Here is a 21,409-nt window from a genome sequence, read left to right as displayed (position 1 = left end):
TTGACTGAATCACTTCCTTCAGCCTTGTTGTTTTAGAAGATTTCAGCTAAAATTGACCATTTGGCTAATATTTCTCGATTTTTTTTTAGAAAAATTCATCAGTTAGATCTGCTTTAGTTCCATTTCGACCTGTCGCACTCACACCCATCATAATGAAGTGTTTCGAGAGACTGGTCCTGGCTCACATCAAAGCCAGTGTTCCCGCCTCTCTTGACCAACACCAGTTTGCCTATCGTGCAAACAGATCAACGAAGGATGCAATCACAACTGCTCTACACTCTGCACTGAGTCACTTAGACGGTAAAGAGACCTACATCAGAATGCTGTTCATAGACTACAGCTCAGGATTCAACACTATCGTCCCCAACAAGCTGGCCACCAAACTCCACACTCTTGGCCTGAACACTTCCCTCTGCAACTGGACCCTGGACTTCCTAACAAACAGACCCCAGTCTGTCAAATTAGGTAACCACACCTCCCCCCCCCTGACCCTGAACACGGGGGCCCCACAAGGATGTGTGCTGAGCCCCCTCCTCTACTCCCTCTTCACCCATGACTGTGTGGCTGTTCATGGTTCCAACACCATCATCAAGTTTGCGGATGATACCACGGTGGTATGCCAGATCGCCAACAACGATGAGTCAGCCTACAGGGAGGAGGTCCAGCATCTCGTGAAGTGGTGCGCCAATAACAACCTGGCCCTCAACATCAAGAAAACCAAAGAAATCATTGTGGACTTCAGGAAGTCGAAAGGCAGAAGTCACACCCCCATCCACATCCATGGGGCTGTGGTGGAAAGGGTGGACAGCTTTAAGTTCCTCGGAGTCCACATCACAGAAGACCTCTCCTGGTCCCTCAATACCTCCTCTCTGGTGAAGAAGGCCCAGCAGCGCCTATATTTCCTAAGGAGGCTGAAGGGATGTAACCTGTCACCCCTGATCCTCTCTAACTTTTACCACTGCACAATAGAGAGCATCCTGATGAACTGTATCACAGTATGGTATGGCAGCTGTAGCTGCTATGACCGGAAAGCCCTGCAGCGGGTAGTCAAAACTGCCCAACGCATTACCGGCACCCGGCTACCGACCATAGAGCGCATATACCAGAAACGCTGTTTACGGAGGTCACGGACCATCATCAAAGACCCTACCCACCCCAGCCACAGTCTGTTCGCCCCCCTGCCATCTGGGAGACGCTACAGATGCATCCGCACCCGAACGACTAGATTTAGGAACAGCTTCTTTCCCAGGGCTGTCATCCTACTGAACTCCACAAATAAACTCTAAAGCCTGCACATCTGCCAATGCACTTTATTATGGTTATGTTAATGTATTACAAGCCAAATGAATGTTGAATGTTTAAGTGTCTTAATCTAAATGTACACTCTCGGGAGCCGCAAGCCTACATTTTGTTGCACTGCACTTGTGCACTAACAATGACAATAAAGTTGATTATGATTATTATGATTATGATTTGGTCATGTGCAAAAGTCAGTTTTTGCTTTAGTAGCTCGGGTCATTTTCTGTTACTTTATTATGTTAAGAAAAGAACATAAGAACATAAGAAATAGGAGCAGGAGTAGGCCATACAGCCCCACGAGCCTGTTAATATATTACCCCCAATCGTATGAGCCCTAATCTTGTGTAACAACCTCTTGTGTGGCACCTTATCAAATGCCTTCTGAAAATCCAAATGTACTACATCCAGTAGTTCTCCCTTATCGACCCTGTCAGTTACACCCTCAAAAAACTCCAATAGATTTATCAAACACGGTTTTCCTTTCATAAGACCGAGTTGGCTCTGCCTAATCATATTAAAATTTTCTAAGTGCCCTGCTACCACATCCCTAATAATAGATTATAGCATTTTCCCTCTATTGATGTCAGGCTAACTGGCCTGTAGTTCCCCATTTTCTCTCTTCCTCCCTTCTTGAACAGTGGGGTTACATTTGCTACCTTCTAATCCACACGGACTGTTCTAGAATCTAGGGAATTCTGGAAGGTGTCTGCTGTGGCTCAGTGGTAGCACTCTCGCCTCGGAGTCAGAAGATTGTGGTTCTAACTCCCACTCCAGAGCAATTAATCTCGGCTGACACTTCAGTGTAGTACAGAAGGAGTCCTGCATTGCCAGAGGTGCTGTCTTTTGGAGGAGATGTTAAACAGAGGCCCTGACTTCTCTCTCAGGTAAAAGATTCCCTGGCACTATTCCAAAAAAGTGTAGGAGCGTTCTCCCTGGTGTCCTGGCCAATATTTATCCCTCAACCAACATCTCTAAAACAGATTATCTGGTGATTATCTCATTGTTGTTTGTGGGACCTTGCTGTGTGTAAGTTGGCTGCCACATTTCCCCTACATTATAACAGTGACTCCACTTCAAAAAGTACTTAATTGGCTATAAAGCACTTTGGAAAGTCCCGAGGTAGTGAAAGGCACTATATAATTGCAAGCTCTTCCTTTCTTTCTATGTTATGTGTTATTTTTGTAAATGGAATTTCTTAAATTTAAAAAGTTTGTTTAACCTGTGGTATTGTTAAAAGGTACCAGATTCCAAGAGAATAGAGACTCTGAACTGAATCTCAGTGAACACACAGGCTGCCCTCGAAATATAGTGTGTATGCAGTTATGCTATGGTTCTTCAAACTGAGCAGCCTCTAAATGCAATTGGACAGTTTATCACATGAAAAGTCTTTTGACAAATTGCATATTTTCAGGTTTGATAGATGAACACAAGCTCAACTGGTAATCACAAAATACAAATCAGACCTCCAAAAAAATCAATAAATAAAATGCAGTGTTGTGCAAATAACTCATGTACGTGAAAGAGAGCAGAGTCTCCGACTCCCAAATTTAATTTTCATTTATTCGTCCCCCAAGACAAATATATACTGCCTGTGTTTCATTTGTTCTTATTCCACAGGCTGCAATAATGGAAAATAGTAATTTTCTCCAAATGGACCACTTTCTAAGCATTTTATTCAAGAGAATTAAAGTCATTTTTTTGGCAATTTCAAAGCAAAATATGATTTTTTGCAAGCAGCTCTGTCAAGTTGTTCACTTGGTCTATTTTACCTACTTTAAAATTTGTACTTGCTGGACTTTCTTTTTCGCACTTCAAGTTACAGCAGTCCAAATGATTATTTATTTATATTATAGTGAATGCAAAGCTGAAAGGATTAAAAGTTGAGATGTTGAGATTCTGGATTTAAGTAAGTTTGGCGAGATATTCAGAGAGAGAGAAAGAGAGAGCATGCGCACGCGAGTGAGAGAGAGAGAGAGGGAAAGAAAGAGAAAGGGAAAGGAAAAAGAGAAAGGAAGAGAGGAAAAGAGAAAGAACGACTGACTGACCGACCTCAGGATGTCCCAAAGTGCTTTATAGCCAATTGAAGTGCAGTCATCAATGCTTGCCTAATTTTTTTTTGGGTGTGCGGCCCCTTTAAGGAGTTGCGCAGCCCATTCACAGTTTTGTGCATGTGCAAAATTTAACATAGGAAAAGTAGATCCCAGGCTGAGCGGGACCGGCAGAGAGCTGCGCAGCTTAGAGGGAACGTTGGTAGTCACTATTGTAATGGAAGAAATGAGGCATCCAATTTATGCATGACAAATCCCCCAAACAGCAATGTGATCATGATCAGATAATCTGTTTTTTAGTGATGTTGGTTGAGGGTTGAATATTGGCCAGGAAACTGGTGGAACTCCCCTGCTCTTCGAATAGTACCATGAGATCTATATGTCCATCTGAGCGAGCAGATGGAGCTTAGATTTAATGCCTCATTTGAAAGATGGCACCTCTGACGGTGCAGCACTCCCTCAGTACTGCCCTGGAGTGTCAGTCTAGATTTTGTGCTCAGGTCTCCTGAATGGTGCTTGAACCCACAACCTTCTGACCCAGAGCCGAGGAGATTATGGGCCTGATTTTGCTCTCAAAGTAACGGTGTGGCAAATGCGTTCACTGTTATTTATGCGTAAAGGATAGAGCAACTTCAGGTGAGGAGCAGATGCGCAGTTAAATGTGAATATCCAAAAGCCGATGTCCAAGTTGCGCCACTCCGTCATTAGCTTCACAAGAAATGACATCTTGCTTCCTGGCTCACCATTGAAATGATTGAATGCCCTGAATTTGGTGTATTTGTGCGGTAGATACCATCTAAACTCACCATAGAAAGTTAAGTCTTGTCATTTCAAGAGTAAGTACCCTTTTAACAATGTGATAAATGTTAATTACTGCCAATCAACCTCTCTGGCACTGAAAAATAACTATTACAATCGGGCAGTCTCAGTCCTTCAGGTATTTAGTTTTTGGAGATATCAAAAATGTAAAATTGAAAAGTTATACATTTTCTTTTCCTTTCTGTCTTTTTTTCTCTCTCTCTTAATCCAATCAATATTTCCCTCTCTATTTTGCTTTCTGTACCTGATTTGACATTGAATTCACCCAGTCTAATTTACACTTCCTTCTCAGTCCTTGTGCTGTTTATTTCTCAATCCCTCTAGCAGTTTGGTTAAGGAGATACTCAGTTGCTTGCGTTGTTCACTCAGGTCCCAGATGCCCTGTTTACCTCACTGTGACATTATCAGCTTGCATTTTCAACAACTTGCCATGCAAAATATTTAAAAACCTAAACATGCCAGGGCAAGTCTAACCTTGCGATGGATTTCACAAGGGAATACAATGTCATGCTCAGAGTACGCTGTCATACACACCGCAATTTCAGCAGTAAACCTGAGGATTGGGAGTAGTTTAAGATTCAACAAAAGAGGACAAAGGGATTAATTAAGAAGGGGAAAATTGAATATGAGAGTAAGCTTGCAGGGAACATAAAACTTACTGTAAAAGCTTTTATAGATATGTGAAGAGAAAAAGATTGGTGAAGTCAAGCATAGGTCCCTTGCAGTCAGAATCAGGGGAATTTATAATGGGGAACAAAGAAATGGCTGACCAATTAAATACATATTCTGGTTCTGTCTTCACAAAGGAGGACACAAATAACCTCCCAGAGATGTCGGGGAATATAGGGTCTGATGAAAGGGAGGAACTGAAAGAAATCAGTGTTTGTAGGGAAATGGTGTTAGGGAAATTGATGGGATTGAAGGCCAATAAATCCCCAGGTACTTAAGGAAGTGGCCCTAGAAATAGTAGATGCACTGCTGATCATCTTCCAACATTTGATGGAATCTGGAACAGTACCAATGGATTGGAGGGTAGCTAATGATACCCCACTATTCAAAAAAGGTGGTAGAGAGAAAATGGGGAATTACAGACCGGTAAGCCTGACATCGGTACTGGGGAAAATGCTAGAGTCCATTATAAAAGATGTAATAGCAGAGCACTTGGAAAACAGTGACAGGATCGGACAAAGTCAACATGGATTTACGAAAGGTAAATCGTGCATGACTAATCTACTGGAATTTTTTGAGGATGTAACTGGTAAAATAGATAAGGGAGAACCAGTGGGTGTGGTGTATTTGGACTTTCAGAAGGCTTTTGATAAGGTCCCGCATAAGAGATTAGCGTGTAAAGTTAAGGCACATGGGACTGGGGGCAAGGTATCGAATGGATGGAGAACTGATTGGCAGACAGAAAGCAAAGAGTTGGAATAAACGGGTCTTTTTCTGATTGGCAGGCAGTGACTAGTGGGGTACCGCAGGGATCAGTCCTTGGACCCCAGCTATTCACAATATATATTAATGATCTAGACAAGGGAACTAGATGTAATATCTCCAAATTTGCAGACGACACAAAGCTGGGTGGGCGTGTGTGCTGTGAGGAGGATGCCGAGAAACTCCAGGATGATTTGGATAGGTTGGGTGATTGGGCAAAAGCATGGCAGATGCAATATAACGTGCATAAATGTGAGGTTCTCCACTTTGGTGGCAAAAACAGGAAGGCAGATTATTATCTGAATGGCAATAGATTGAGAGAAGGGGAAGTGCAAAGAGTCCTGGGTGTCCTTGTGCACCAGTCACTGAAGGTAAGCATGCAGGTGCAGCAGGCGGTTAAGAAGGCAAATGATATGTTGGCCTTCGTAGCAAGAGGGTTTGAGTACAGGAACAAGGATGTCTTGCTGCAGTTGTACAGGGCCTTGGTGAGGCCACATCTTGAGTATTGTGTGCAGTTTTGGTCGCCTTATCTGAGGAAGGATGTTCTTGCCACGGAAGGAGTTCAGCGAAGTTTCACCAGGCTGATACCTGGGATGGCAGGAATGACATATGAGGAAAGATTGGGACGATTGGGCTTGTACTCACTGGAGTTTTGAAGAATGAGAGGTGATCTTATTGAAACTTATAACATTCTGACAGGACTGGACAGACTAGATGCAGGAAGGATGTTCCCGATGGTCGGGGAGTCCAGAACCAGGGGTTACAGTCTAAGGATAAGGGGTAGGCCATTTAGGACAGAAATGAGGATGAATTTCTTCACCCAGAGAGTGGTGAACCTGTGGAATTCTCTACCACAGAAGGCAGTAGATGCCAATTCATTAAATATATTCAAGAATGAGTTGGATATATTTCTTAAGGCTAAAGGGATCAAGGGGTATGGGGAGAAAGCAGTGATCGGGTGCTGAAATTGGATGATCAGCCATGATTGCAGGCTCGAGGGTCCGAGTGGCCTACTCCTGCTCCTATCTTCTATGTTTTTATATTAATGTTTCAGGAATAGACCTATTATTAGAATGATAGTTTACACTCCTGAAACATTAAATTGTCTGTTATTTCCACTAACTGAGGGCTCAATTTTAATTCCCGAGGCGGGTTGGAGTCAGGTTGCATGGTGGGTGGGTTTGGGAGCTGCTTCCGGCGGGAACAGCTGCAGAGTTTCGATTTTTATTCAAGTAGCTTGTTAATTTCATGGAGGTGCGCTGGCCGGTCCAATGAGTGGGATCGGGTCGGCTGGCCACCTCTGATGATGTCACAATAGCAGCTGCTTTTAAAGCTGCCTTCCAGCCTGAGCCTTTCCAGTGTGGTTTCCTGCACTTCTTTTCACAGCTATGACTTCTTCCAGAGGCAAGGCAGCTCCTCGGTTTAATGATGAGTCCCTCCAAGTTCTTGTCGATTATGTCAGAGGGCGCAGGGAGATTCTCTTCCCTCCTGATGGCTGGAGCAAGCCTCCTCAGGAGACCAAGGCAGCCTGGCTGTGCATTGCTCAGGAGGTGAGGGCAAGGTGCATTTATGCATGCTCATGGATCCAGTGCCGCAAAAGGTTTAATGATCTTGTGAGAACATCAAGAGTGAGTTTCCCTTCTCACTTGCCTTCACTCTGCTTCCCTTCTCTTCTCATCACCTGCACTCTGCATTGTAAGCCTCCTCCTTCACATCCCACCTTAATCTTACTTCCCTTGCACCCTTTCCTATCCATCTCTGTCTCTGCACTGAATCACTTCAGCATCCTGCCTATGCACCCCTTAGACTCACTCTCACTGTCATGCAGTGACAACAACTAACAATGCACAGGGAGCTACCTTCCTCTTGGCACCTTATCCCATCTTCGTCTCACTGAAAGCTTCTGTGGTAGGGATTAATCACACTCACTCCATCACTGTGGCTGAAACACCGCTTGTGTCCCTCCTTGCAGGAAAAGATAGCCCACAATAAGAGGGAGAGAGCAAAGACTGGAGGAGGAACAACTTCCCTCGCAACATTGACCAGTGCTGAGGAGGCAGCAAACAAGATTGTTGGAGGTGGCGAGGACCTGGAAGTGGGCAACGGAGAGATGGGCACACTAGAGGAAGCTGGTGACATAATAGATTTTCATCCCTCTCAGAAAGCAATGCAATATGATGTTCATAGAGAATCGCTTTGTATCATCTGCTCAAAAGGATGTGACTGCTACATCAATATCAGAGGTCTAATTCAAGCCTTTACTCTCCCACAGGACCATTGAGCACCCCCCTCCCCACGATCCAGGACGAAGAGCCAGACGACTCCTCAGAGGAACCTGAAGCCTCTGAGGGATCAGCGTCACCAGGACTCAGCACACCCAGCACCAGCGCAGCAACGCTCACCTCGGTGGGGCCCTCGCGAGAGTAGTGTTGCTACCTGGTCTATCACAGCACACAAGTGAGCATCAGCAGATGGTGGAGACAGTGACAGCAGTGGAGAGTCCTCGGCCGAGGTCGCAGGACTCTCCTAGCTCTGCTGAGCTGCATGCAGATGCTGTGCCTCTGGGGCCATCCAGAAAAAGAGCGATCCATGAAATACTGGAAGAAGTGCAGGAGTTTCTGGAAGGGTTTGCCTCCAGGGTTAGTGCGAGTGTGGAGAGAATGGAGGAGTCCATCTCTGACATCAGCACTGCCGTGGTGGAGGCAATGGCGCATGAACGCACCACCATGGATAGGATGGCAACCTCCGTGGAAAAGATGGCTAACTCAGTGGAAAGGATGGCTACAGCCATGGAGGAAATAAGTCACCAGAGTCAGGAAAACATGGTGACTGTTCAGAATAGAATGACATCACTGGAGGGGCAATGGGCAGCTATTGAACAGAGAGACCAGAGCTTCATGGATGTCCTTTTGAGGAGGACTGCCAGTGCAGATATGGGTCCTCGTGGCCCCTCTGAATTGCAGCAAGGTGCTCTCCTGCCACTTGCCAGCACTGAGGTGCAGCTGACCCATGAGAGGGATGGTGTTGGCAGGACAGAAGGAAATGTGAACTCCTCTCAAAGCGCTCGCATGACTATGCCACTGTGGAGCCTTCGGTCAGAGATCCACTTTGCAGAGACAACTGAGATGGCCATTTCAGCCGCTGCACAGCCACAGGAAGAGCAGACTGTTGAAGAGTCCTCCCAGGCTCCCAAACCCAGAGGACACCCGCCAAATTCGTCTAAGCAGGAGCAGCATCCTAGTCAGCAAGGTGCCTCTGCATCTGCTGAAGTGACAGGGGAAGCACTATGTAGAAGCATACTTAAGAGAAAAAGTAAGCGCCTATAGTCATAAGGGGACTCACTTGGGTGATGTTTCTTTTCTTTCTGACTGTTGTTGGTATATTTTGTCATGTGTTAAAGTGAAATTATGGCAAACAGTTGATTGTGTGGCCTATGTGTTCTGGGAAATGGCTAAAGTTCTTTCAGGGCTCAGGGTGACTTACATTTGTAATGCTGATAGTAACAGTGATAGGAAATAAGAGGGTCTAGCAGAGATGAAGTATGATGTTGGACAAGTGTCGCCTGCAATTACAGAGCCATATGGTGGTCACCTATGGTCGAAGAGTAAGCTTATGGTAGTGTGGCATGGCAGTGTGCATACCGTGGTTGACGGGCAGCAGTGAACTGGAGAGATGCTGCTTTGGTCACAACAGGGCATCCAAGGCTCCCCTCATCCTCCTCCTACTCCTCTTCCCAGGAAGAAATATGGTGAGCCACGTGGCTTGTACTCACCCGATTATGAGGACCAGGATGAGAGGGCATACAAGTTTCCCATCCCCTTGCTATAGTTTTCAATTGAGGTAACAATCTTGCAAGCGCACAGTTGAAGTGACCTGGAATATTTCCATTCATGACACATTGCAGATGGGTGTCATCTTGAACAGTCGGAAGGTCAGTAGACACGCAAAATCTTTAACCATACCTACAACAGCAAAGTTGTTGCATTTGAATGTCAGCCTTGTTTCAGGTGTGCTTTTAAAGTGCTTCACCAATGCATACAAATCATTTCCTCCAGCAACTCGTCTCCTTGAACCTGGCCTGTTTCTGACTAGTCGGGAAACAGGAGCCAGTAGCAGGAAAATGGGAAACCACCATGAAAATAGGATTAGCAAGGCAGTTGACAGTGTAGATGGTGGCGTGTGGTGGTGTTTGGCGCGTACGCCCAGTTAGTTATGCCTCTGACTGTTTATGAGCGGTTCGAATCGCTCTCACGCCCCTGGGTTCTAGACACCGGACTTAGGTACAGGCGGAGATACAGAAAAGACTTGAGTAGATAGGTGGTTTGTGTTGTGTATGTACCTTCAAGAGAGAACTGTTTTACAGCTCCTGTATACTGTAGTACCGGCAGTGACCACACCTGTATATAAAGCTGGAGCAGGCTTCTGTACTTCAGTCTTGAGGCTACCCTACTCCAGTAAATACCTGTTGATTGTTAAGTTACAGCATCCGTGTAGTTCTTGGGGAAACATTCTGTTTAAAGAATCACGGCTCTAACAGTGGCGACGAGTATCGATTCGAATCAACCTGCAACTCTGCATTTCCCTTCGAGGATTCGCTCCGGGAGGGCAGTGGAAGAAAGTCGAGGCCAGAAACACGGGCGTCGACCATGAGCAACTGCCCAGTCGTCCGGCAGAGATTGAACATCGCAGGGGAGGCTGTGGAGAGCCGGGCTTGTTTCCCCAGCCACGACGATCAGCAACAGACTGACGACAGGTACAGCGCAGACACTTCCTGGACAGCGGCGGCTGGAGCCGACCGACGGCAGAGAAAAAGCCGAGCAGCGTCGACGGGGTAAAATAGAGGGTGAAGCGCACAGGGCGCAGCCAGGGGTTGAAAACCGAGCGGCGTCGAGGAAAAACAAAATGGAGAGAGAGAGGGTAAAGCAGCACACGGTTCAGGACAGAGCGGCGGAAACGGGAAAGGCGCACAGAAAAAAAAAACGTGCAGAGCACAGCCAGGGCTCAAGGGCTGAACAGTGTCCATGGGGAGAAGAAGGGAGAGTGCGGGAGATGCCATTGAGCCGCGGAGAAGAAGGAAGAGCGCTGGAGATACCATTTTTAGAAGCCGCAGCGGAGAAGAAGGGCGAGCACGGGAAGAAAGGAAAGCGCGGGAGATGTCATTTTGTGCCGGCGGAGAAGAAGGGAAAGCGCGGGAGATGCCATTTTTGACAGGTAAATCACACGCAGGGATGCCGAAGAGTGGCAGTATCTCTACGTTCGACAATGAAGTCGAAGATTGGGCGATATATGTGGAAAATATTGAGGTGTACTGCAGGGCGAATGAAGTGCCAGATGCTAGGAAAGCGCTGGTTTTGTTAAATTCCATGGGTGCAAAAACTTATGGGTTACTGCGAAACCTAATAACCCCAGAGAAGCCTGTTAATAAGAATTTCGAAAGCATAGTAGAAATCATACAGGACCACTTAAACACCACACCGCTGCTGATAGCAGAACGATTTAAGTTCCATAAAAGGAACCAACACAAAGATGAAAGCAATGCTGAGTGCTTAACGGAACTGCGCAAGCTATCGAAACACTGCCTGTTTGGAGTGGGACTAGCAGATACGTTAAGGGACAAGTTTGTGTGTGGGCTTCAAAGTGAAGGAACCCAGAAAAGTCTTCTTTCAGAAAAGGATCTTACGCTGGACAAGGCTTTCAGTATGGCAATATCACATGAAGCAGCCGCAAGGGGTGCTGCAGAGATACAACGGAGACCGCAAGAATATGGCACCAATGAAATGTCCTATGGAACAGGGAAGTGTTATCTCTGCGGCAGAACAACACACGACCAGAAGGATTGTTGGTTCAAGGACCAAGTTTGCAGACAGTGTGGAAAAGCAGGACACATAGCAAGAGTCTGCAGGTCTGGGAAGAAAACCAACAGCAAGAAATCTCCACAGGAGAAGTACAAATGGTATACAAGGTGATGGACAGTAGTTCAGATGAACAGAAAAGTGAGACAGACTCCGGAAGCAAGGAGCTGGGTTGTCTGAAACTACATAAGGTAACCAAAATGGAGGATCACCAGACTATCTGGGTTGCACTCAAGATAGACAGAGTCCAAGTGAAAATGGAATTGGACACAGGATCAGCCCTAACAGTCATAAACCAAAGGGACTACAAGCGGCTATTTTCACATATACCCTTGAAAGCTACAGAAATTGTCTTGAAGACGTACACGGGGCAAAAAGTCTACCCCAAAGGAAAAATAAGGGTGAAAGTGATATACAAAGGCCAGGAAATACCTAAAATGGACTTATACGTATTGCCAGATGGAGGACCACCACTGCTAGGACGTGAATGGATCCGGAAGATACAATTAGATTGGCATTCCATACAGGCAGGAGGCAGAGGGTGATGGTCGAAGGTTGCTTTTGTGACTGGAAGCCTGTGTCCAGTGGGGTACCTCAGGGATCGGTGCTGGGTCCCTTGTTGTTTGTGATCTACATAAATGATTTGGATGAGAATGTAAAAGGTATGATCAGTAAGTTTGCAGATGACACGAAAATTGGTGGGGTGGTAAATTGCAAGGAGGAAAGCCTCAGGCTACAGGACGATATAGACAGGTTGGTCAGTTGGGCGCAAAAGTGGCAAATGGAATTTAACCCTGAAAAGTGCGAGGTGATGCATTTTGGACAGACAAATAAGGCAAGGGAATACACAATGAGTGGTAGGACCCTAGGAAGTACAGAGGGTCAGAGGGACCTTGGTGTACATGTACATAGATCTCTGAAGGCAGCGGAACAGGTAGATAAGGTGGTTAAAAAGGCATATGGGATACTTGCCTTCATTAGCCGAGGCATAGAATATATGGAGGGAGGTTATGATGGAGCTGTACAAAACGCTGGTGAGGCCACAGCTGGAGTACTGTGTGCAGTTCTGGTCGCCTCACTATAGGAAGGATGTGATTGCTTTGGAGAGGGTGCAGAGAAGACTCACCAGGATGTTACCTGGGATGGAGCGCCTCAGCTATGAAGAAAGACTAAACAGGCTGGGGTTGTTTTCCTTGGAGCAAAGAAGGCTGAGGGGGGACCTGATTGAGGTGTACAAAATGATGAGGGGCATAGATAGGGTAGACAAAGAGGAACTTTTCCCCTTAGTAGGGGGGTCAATAACAAGGGGGCATAGATTCAGGGTAAGGGCAGGAGATTTAGAGGGGATTTGAGGAGGAACTTTTTCACCCAGAGGGTGGTTGGAATGTGGAACTCAATGCCTAAAAGGGTGGTAGAGGCAGGAACCCTCACAACATTCAAGAAGCATTTGGATGAGCACTTGAAATGCCATTGCATACAGGGCTATGGACCAAATGCTGGAAAATGGGATTAGACTGGACAGGGATGGATGGGCGGCGCAGACACGATGGGCCGAAGGGCCTCTTTCTGTGCTGTAAAACTCTATGACTCTATGACTCTATGACTTGGATGACTGTCAAAAATGCTAACTGATGCAAAAGAAGTGTTCCAGGAGGGACTCGGAACACTAAAAGGCATAACAGCAATGATTAAAATAGAGGAAAATGCAAGCCCAAAGTTTCTTAAGGCCAGACCAGTGCCTTATGCGATCAGACCAGCCATCGAAGCAGAGCTGGAAGGGTTGGAACATTCAGGAGTACTGTCCAAAGTAGACAGGAGCGAGTGGGCTACACCCATCATTCCTGTAATGAGGAGGTCGTTGAGTAATACACCTGGGGAACCAAAGAAGGTCCGCATCTGTGGGGATTTTAAGGTGACAGTGAACCCAGTCCTTCACACGGTACAATATTCGCTTCCACGAATTGAGGATATTTTCGCCTCGCTATCTGGAGATAAGCGCTTCACCAAAATTGATCTAGCCCAGGCATACTTGCAAATGGAGGTAGAAGAAGCCTCGAAACAATACCTCACGATCAACACTCATAAAGGTCTCTATCAATACAACCGGCTGGTGTTCGGGGTAGCATCGGCTCTGGCTATTTGGCAAAGGGCGATGGATCAAGTCCTGCAAGAGATTCCAGGGACCCAGTGTTATTTGGACGACATCCTGGTCACGGGCGAAAATGACAGTGATCACCTCGCCAACTTGGAGAAGGTGCTCACCAGATTAAAGGAGTATGGGCTACGAGCTAATCGCCACAAGTGCGAGTTTTTCCAGAAGCAGATCTCGTATTGTGGCCACGTCATCGATGAAGAGGGGTTACATAAGTCCCCTGAAAAGATTGAGGCAGTAGTCAAGGCTCCAGCACCGGAAAATGTGTCACAACTGAGGTCGTTCCTCGGGCTGGTTAACTACTACCATAAGTTCTTACCAAATTTGTCCACGGTATTACACCCACTGAACACCCTACTGCAAACAGGGGTGCCATGGAAGTGGAATGACGAACGCAGACGAGCTTTCCAGAAGTGTAAAGAATTGATCACATCAAAAGAGGTGTTGGCCCATTTCAACCCAGCACTACCAATTCGTTTGGCATGTGATGCATCACCCTATGTTATTGGAGCAGTGCTGTCGCACAAATTCCCAGACGGGTTGGAGAGGCCAGTAGCCTTTGTGTCTCGGTCACTAACCTCAGCCGAGCGCAACTACGCCCAGATTGACAGGGAGGCCCTCAGCCTAGTATGGGGAGTAAAAAAAATTCAACCACTATCTGCATGGGCAGAAGTTCACCTTGCTGACTGACCACCAACCACTTGTCTCCATCTTTAATCCTAAGAAGGGCGTTCCAGTGATGACTGCACAACGGTTACAAAGATGGTCCCTGTTTCTAGGGGCGAATCAATATGAAATAGAATGTAAAGGCACGAAACAACATGGAAATGCTGATGGGCTATCACGCCCGCCACTGCCTACTGTGGAGGAAGCACCAGCAGTGGACCCTATCGAGATATTTTATTCGTCAATAATTGAACGATTGCCAGCAACGAACGCGAATATAGAGAAGGAGACCCGCAATGATCTGACACTGTCTCGGGTATATGATTTGACAGTGAGGGGATGGCCAACACATGGCGACTCACTGTTGACAGCATTCTCATCCAGAAGAGAACATCTGTCAGCATGCCAGGGGACAGTGATGTGTGGAACCCGAGTGGTGAATCCACCCAAGTTAAGGGAGAGAGTGCTAAATGAGCTTCATGAAGGTCATCTGGGAGGGGTGAAAATGAAAAGCCTTGCTAGGGCATATGTGTGGTGGCCGGTGATCGATCAACAAATCGAGGACCTAACCAAGAGCTGCTCAGGATGCCAGAAGGTCCAAAATGCACCACCACATGCCCCTCTACACCCATGGGAGTGGCCCTCCTCTCCATGGCAACGGGTGCATAATGATTTTGCTGGTCCATTCATGGACTCAATGTTCTTAATAGCAGTGGATGCTCACTCGAAATGGCCTGAGGTGATAAAAATGTCCTCAACCACTACAGAGAAAACGATTGCAGTCCTACGGACCATATTTGCCAAGAATGGCTTGCCAGAGCAGATTTGCTCTGATAATGGATCACAGTTTGTGTCCGAAGAGTTTCGAAAATTTATAAGAAGGAATGGGGTAAGGCATTACTCATCCGCCCTGTATCACCCAGCCACAAATGGATTGGCTGAAAGGTTCGTACAAACCTTTAAAAAGGCGATAAAGGCCATGTGCGACAATGAAATTCCACTACAGCATAAGGTGGACAATTTCCTATTAGCCTACAGAAATGCAACACATGCAGTTACCAACCAGACCCCGGCCATGATGTTCTTTAACCGAAGGTTGAGATCTCGTCTGGATTTGCTCAGACCCAATGTGCAAAGAAATGTTGAGGATAAACAATTCCAGCACATCAATGAGAAGCCGACAAGGAGCTTCAATGTAGGACAACCAGTCTTGGCCCGTGACTACCGAGCAGAGAAATGGCAACCCGGAACGATATGCCCAAGGCAGGGGCCATTAATGGTCACAGTGGATGTCGGGGAGAACATTGTGAGATGCCACGTCGATCAGATCTTAGCGTCACAGGAACAAGTCAACCCCATGTCTCGAGTACCTGGGGATGAACCCGATATACTGGTAGCATCTACCTCCGAACCAGTAGCAGTGGAAACTGATGAACTAACCGACGAAAAGGGGCCAGAATCGCCTCCGCACCAAGAACAAGAAGCTCAGGAAAGGCGCTATCCCGAAAGGATCAGGAAGCCGCCCCAAAGACTGAATCTATAAATGGACTATTTTCAGTTAATGTTGCATGTTAAAAATGTTAATTGTTAAATGAATGTTATGGTACTGTTAATCTAAAAGGGGAGGAATTGTTGTGTATGTACCTTTAAGAGAGAACTGTTTTACAGCTCCTGTATACTGTAGTACCGGCAGTGACCACACCTGTATATAATGCCGGAGCAGGCTTCTGTACTTCAGTCCTGAGACTACTCTACTCCAGTAAATACCTGTTGATTGTTAAGTTACAGCATCCGTGTAGTTCTTGCGGAAACGTCCTATTTAAAGAATCACGGATCTAACAGTTTGGATGTAAGCAAAACTCAAGATTTTATTGAACAGAAAATTAACACAGTCTTACGAGAAGTTACTAGTATAAAAATTGCAGGCAAATACAAATAACTATACTTATACAGGGAATGGGGAACACACGGCACATCACGGGAAACAACTATCTTAACAATCCCCTTATCCTTATCCCACCCCCTATGTATAACTAGATTAAGCTATGAGGGGCCAGAATTTATGCTCACCGATCAAAAGGGTCTGTTGAACTCAAAACAGCGGTGGGGTTCGGGGTTCGCTCTTGGTGCTCTCTGGAGCCTGCCATCGTCACGTGGTCTCCGGGTGCTGCAAGGGCGTTGTCCAGGTACGAGTACCCCAAAGTTAAAGTCTCTGCTTGGGTACATTGCCTTGCAGGGATGATGGTTCCTCTTCCTCGGCCGACAGTTTGAGTTTGCATGAAGATAGTCACAGGTTAGCTGAGACTGAAGGCCCGATCATTCGAAGCTTGTCTTCAGTCGTCTCCTCAATTCATCTCCTCAATTCATCTCCTCAGTTCGTCTCCTCAGTTCGTCTTACCTCCTCGCCTTGTCACGTCCCACCTCGCCTGGTCTGGATTGTCCGTGTCCGCCCGATGCAGTGCCTGGGTGATTCCAGATGGAGTGGGGAAAGGCACGGGCAAAGGCCAGGGGGTAAGCGCGGGATGGGAAAGAGCAGCAGCCATGAGGGCGAGGAGCATGGAGAGGCCAGAGAGAAGAGAGTGATTGCTACCCTGGGCCTTCAATTATACTCTTATGGATGGCCCTTATCTGCGCGCCAAATCAGGTTAGTTCTTTGTCTTAATCTTGGCGGGCTATTTTAAATAATGGTAGCAATCTATACTAACTGTTTTTAGATGGCCGGTAATCGCTTCTACTGGCCCGATAATTGACTTGTTTTGTTATTAATACACCTTGATGGGCCTGTCTAGCCTCGATGGCTTTCTTAATCTGTTCCCGATTATTTATGCAAACTGCTTGATGGCCTTAACTATAGGCCTAACTGGATTTTGATTTGTCTCCAATTTGATCTAATACATAATTCAAAGTCCTGCCTGGTTTTCAAAATGTAAAGTCTCTCTTCACAGAAACTGCAGCTTTGGTTTTGATTTCTCCACAAGCTGCCTGCGTCGCAGAGTCCAAGTTTTTAAAATCTCACAGGCTTTCTGCCACGAGGCGCGGACGCCATCTTGGGTACCCTTTTTGATTTAAAATGTCCACGCAGGGTCCTTTTTATTAATAATATCCTTTGGGGAAATGTAGAAATTTTGCAAATCTTACAACAGGCTGTTAACTGCCTTAGCTACCTGTCCCATCGGTTGGAGACGGGTCAGTTTGGGAGCGGTTAAACAGACACTCAGGAAAATCGGGTGGGGGCGGGATGCGAGTCTGAAGCCATTTTTCCCGATTTTCCCAACAGACCCGCCTCCAAAGCTGCCTCCTCAGGGCTATTAAAATCGAGCCCTGAGTGTTTCCAGCATTATTGTTTTTGTTTAAGATTTTCAGCTTCTGCAGTATTTTTTTTGCTTTCTGAAATTTACACTGCTCCATTCATAAATTTGATTCAGCTCAGGAACAGCTTCCATCACTGTACAAGTGCTTCTGTGTTAACTTTTATGGACAGCCAGCAATAAATATGCCACTGTGCATAGAGCTTGCTCCACAGCAGCTTAAATACTAACTATACAATTTATCAAGATAATGTCTAGTCATCAGCTATAAAATATGACCAGAATGGAACTAATCTGAGGAATATTCCCACACTCTTTCTTTGGGCCAAGAAGATTTCTGGAAATGGAGGTCAGGTTACAGAGGTGCAGGACCTCAGAGCAGTTTTACTTCTGTTTTTAAGCCAGGCCCAATTAAATGACTGAAAACCTGAGCTAATTTAGTGAGGTTAACCATGGAATAAGAAAAGGGGATGAAGACGAAAAGACAGAATAATGGACAGAGAAAGACAGGGAGAATGCAGGACATGATAGAGGAGGAGATACAGTCAAAGATGGAGATTGATAACTTATTTTTAATTTTCTACAATTTTTTTTGTATTGATTATTTTGAGAAGATAGGTATCTCGTCGACATGAGAGATAAAAACATATCATGAAACTCATTTCTTGAACGTCGAAAACTGTCGCAATGACTGCTGGAAAGATTGGCAAGGTGATAATTAATATCTGGTATCCGAAAAGCAGAATTCACAAACCAACCCCCTCTCTACACTCCAGCCTGTGTACCAAATAATTCTTGAATAATTTTAAAGGCAGTACATTAATGAGACACTCACTAAAAAGGTGGGTCCATCAAGCACCATAATTTCATGTTATCCCAGTGGCCTCAATATTAATAATATAAATGTACAAACCTTTTAAAACAACATCACACAACACAAAATCCTTCAGTGATTATTTTGTTTCTCTGTTGCCTTATTAGTAATAAAAAAAACTTAAAACAAATTCTCTTTCAAAAGGGAATTTGATAAGTACCTGAAGGAAAAATAAATGCAGGGCTACGGGGAAAGGGCGGGGAGTGGGACTAGCTGAAGTGATCTTGCAGAGAACCGGCACGGGCTTGACGGGCTGAATGGCCTCCTTCTGTGCTGTAGCCATTCTATGATTCTAATTTGCTGAAATGAAATTACCCATTTAAGACCAACTAACATAACTCAAGAGCACAATGACATAAGAAGTAGCAAATTTTGGCTGCTCTTAATCACTACAGCTGCTAAGACTTATCATTTAAATCGCATTGAAATGCCGTTGAGCGCAGAACATCAGGAAAGGGAAGAGTGAGTAGGGAAACACAGCAGCATCCATTGGGTAGGTCAGAGGCAGCAGAAAAGTGCAGCGAAGTAATGGTAAGCAAGGTAACACTGATTTAAAAGCAATCACATCAGAAGTTCCTATGTCCACATTCATAATTGTAACTGCTATGTAAACTTGTCAGACTCCAATTACAGTCTATCCCCAGTTGTGGCACTGCAGTGCCTCAATTCTTTGGGCCATATTTTCCGATGCTTATTGTTAGATCCGTGATTCTGAGAGTATGATGTTTTCAAATAACTACACGAATGCTGTAACTTAACAATCAACAGGTGTTTACTGGAGTAGGGTGGTCTCAAGACTGGGGGTACAGAGGCATGCTCAAGGCTTATAGACAGGTGTGGTCACTGCCGGTACTACAGTATACAGGAGCTGTAAAAGTAGTTCTCTCTTAAAGGTACATACACTACAATTCCTCCCCTTTTAGATTAGCAGTACCCATAATATTCAAATAACAATTAACACTTTAACATGCACATTAAACAAAAATAGTCCATTTATAGATTCAGTCTTTGGGGCGGCTTCCTGATCCTTTCTGGATAGCGCCTTTCCTGAGGTTCTTGTTCTTGGTGCGGAGGCGATTCTGGCCCCTTTTCGTCGGTTAGTTCATCAGTTTCCACTGCTACTGGTTCGGAGGTAGATGCTACCAGTATGTCGGGTTCATCCCCAGGTACTCGAGACATGGGGTTGACTCGTTCCTGTGACGCTAAGATCTGATCGACGTGGCATCTCACAATGTTCTCCCCGACATCCACTGTGTACATTAATGGCCCCTGCCTTGTGCATATCGTTCCGGGTTGCCATTTCTCTGTTCGGTAGTCACGGGCCAAGACTGGTTGTCCTACATTGAAGCTCCTTGTCGGCTTCTCATTGATGTGCTGGAATTGTTTATCCCCAACATTTCTTCGCACGTTGGGTCTGAGCAAATCCAGACGAGATCTCAACCTTTGGTTAAACAACATCATGGCCGGGGTCTGGTTGGTAACTGCATGTGTCGCATTTCTGTAAGCTAAGAGGAAATTGTCCACCTTATGCTGTAGTGGAATTTCATCATCGCACATGGCCTTTATCGCCTTTTTAAAGGTTTGTACGAACCTCTCAGCCAATCCATTTGTGGCTGGATGATAAGGGGCGGATGTGTAATGCCTTACCCCACTCCTTCTCATAAATTTTCGAAATTCTTCGGACACAAACTGTGGTCCATTATCAGAGCAAATCTGCTCTGGCAAGCCGTTCCTGGCAAATATGGTCCGTAGGACTGCAATCGTTTTCTCTGTAGTGGTTGAGGACATTTTTATCACCTCAGGCCATTTTGAGTGAGCATTCACTGCTATTAAGAACATTGAGTCCATGAATGGACCAGCAAAATCAATATGCACCCATTGCCATGGAGAGGAGGGCCACTCCCATGGGTGTAGAGGGGCATGTGGTGGTGCATTTTGGACCTTCTGGCATCCTGAGCAGCTCTTGGTTAGGTCCTCGATTTGTTGATCGATCCCCGACCACCACACATAAGCCCTAGCAAGGCTTTTCATTTTCACCCCTCCCAGATGATCTTCATGAAGCTCATTTAGCACTCTCTCCCTTAACTTGGGTGGAATCATCACACGGGATCCACACATCACTGTCCCCTGGCATACTGACAGCTGTTCTCTCCTGGATGAGAATGCTGGCAACAGTGAGTCGCCATGTGTTGGCCATCCCCTCACCGTCAAATCATATACCCAAGACAGTGTCGGATCATTGCGGGTCTCCTTCTCTATATCTGTGTTAGTTACTGGCAATCGTTCAATTATTGACGAATAAAATATCTCGATAGGGTCCACTGCTGGTGCTTCCTCCACAATAGGCAGTGGCAAGCGTGATAGCCCATCAGTGTTTCCATGCTGTTTCGTGCCTTTATATTCTATGTCATATTGGTTCGCTCCTAGAAAAAGGGACCATCTTTGTAACCGTTGTGCAGTCATCACCGGAACGCCCTTCTTTGGATTAAAGATGGAGACAAGTGGCTGGTGGTCAGTCAGCAAGGTGAACTTCTGCCCATGCAGATAGTGGTTGTTTTTTTTTACTCCCCATACTAGGCTGAGGGCCTCCCTGTCAATCTGGGCGTAGTTGCGCTCGGCTGAGGTTAGTGACCGAGACGCAAAGGCTACTGGCCTCTCCAACCCGTCTGGGAATTTGTGCGACAGCACCGCTCCAATACCGTATGGTGATGCATCACATGCCAAACGAATTGGTAGTGCTGGGTTGAAATGGGCCAACACCTCTTTTGATGTGATCAATTTTTTGCACTTATGGAAAGCTCGTTTACGTTCGTCATTCCATTTCCATGGTACCCATGTTTGCAGTAGTGTGTTCAGTGGGTGTAATACCGTAGACAAATTTGGCAAGAACTTATGGTAGTAGTTTACCAGCCCGAGGAACGACCTCAGTTGTGACACATTTTCCGGCGCTGGAGCCTTGA

This window comes from Somniosus microcephalus, chromosome 1 (assembly GCF_052327205.1).
Source record: "Somniosus microcephalus isolate GS21.2 chromosome 1, FLI_Smic_1.0, whole genome shotgun sequence".
Lineage (NCBI taxonomy): Eukaryota > Metazoa > Chordata > Chondrichthyes > Squaliformes > Somniosidae > Somniosus > Somniosus microcephalus.
This window is presented reverse-complemented; position numbering follows the sequence as displayed.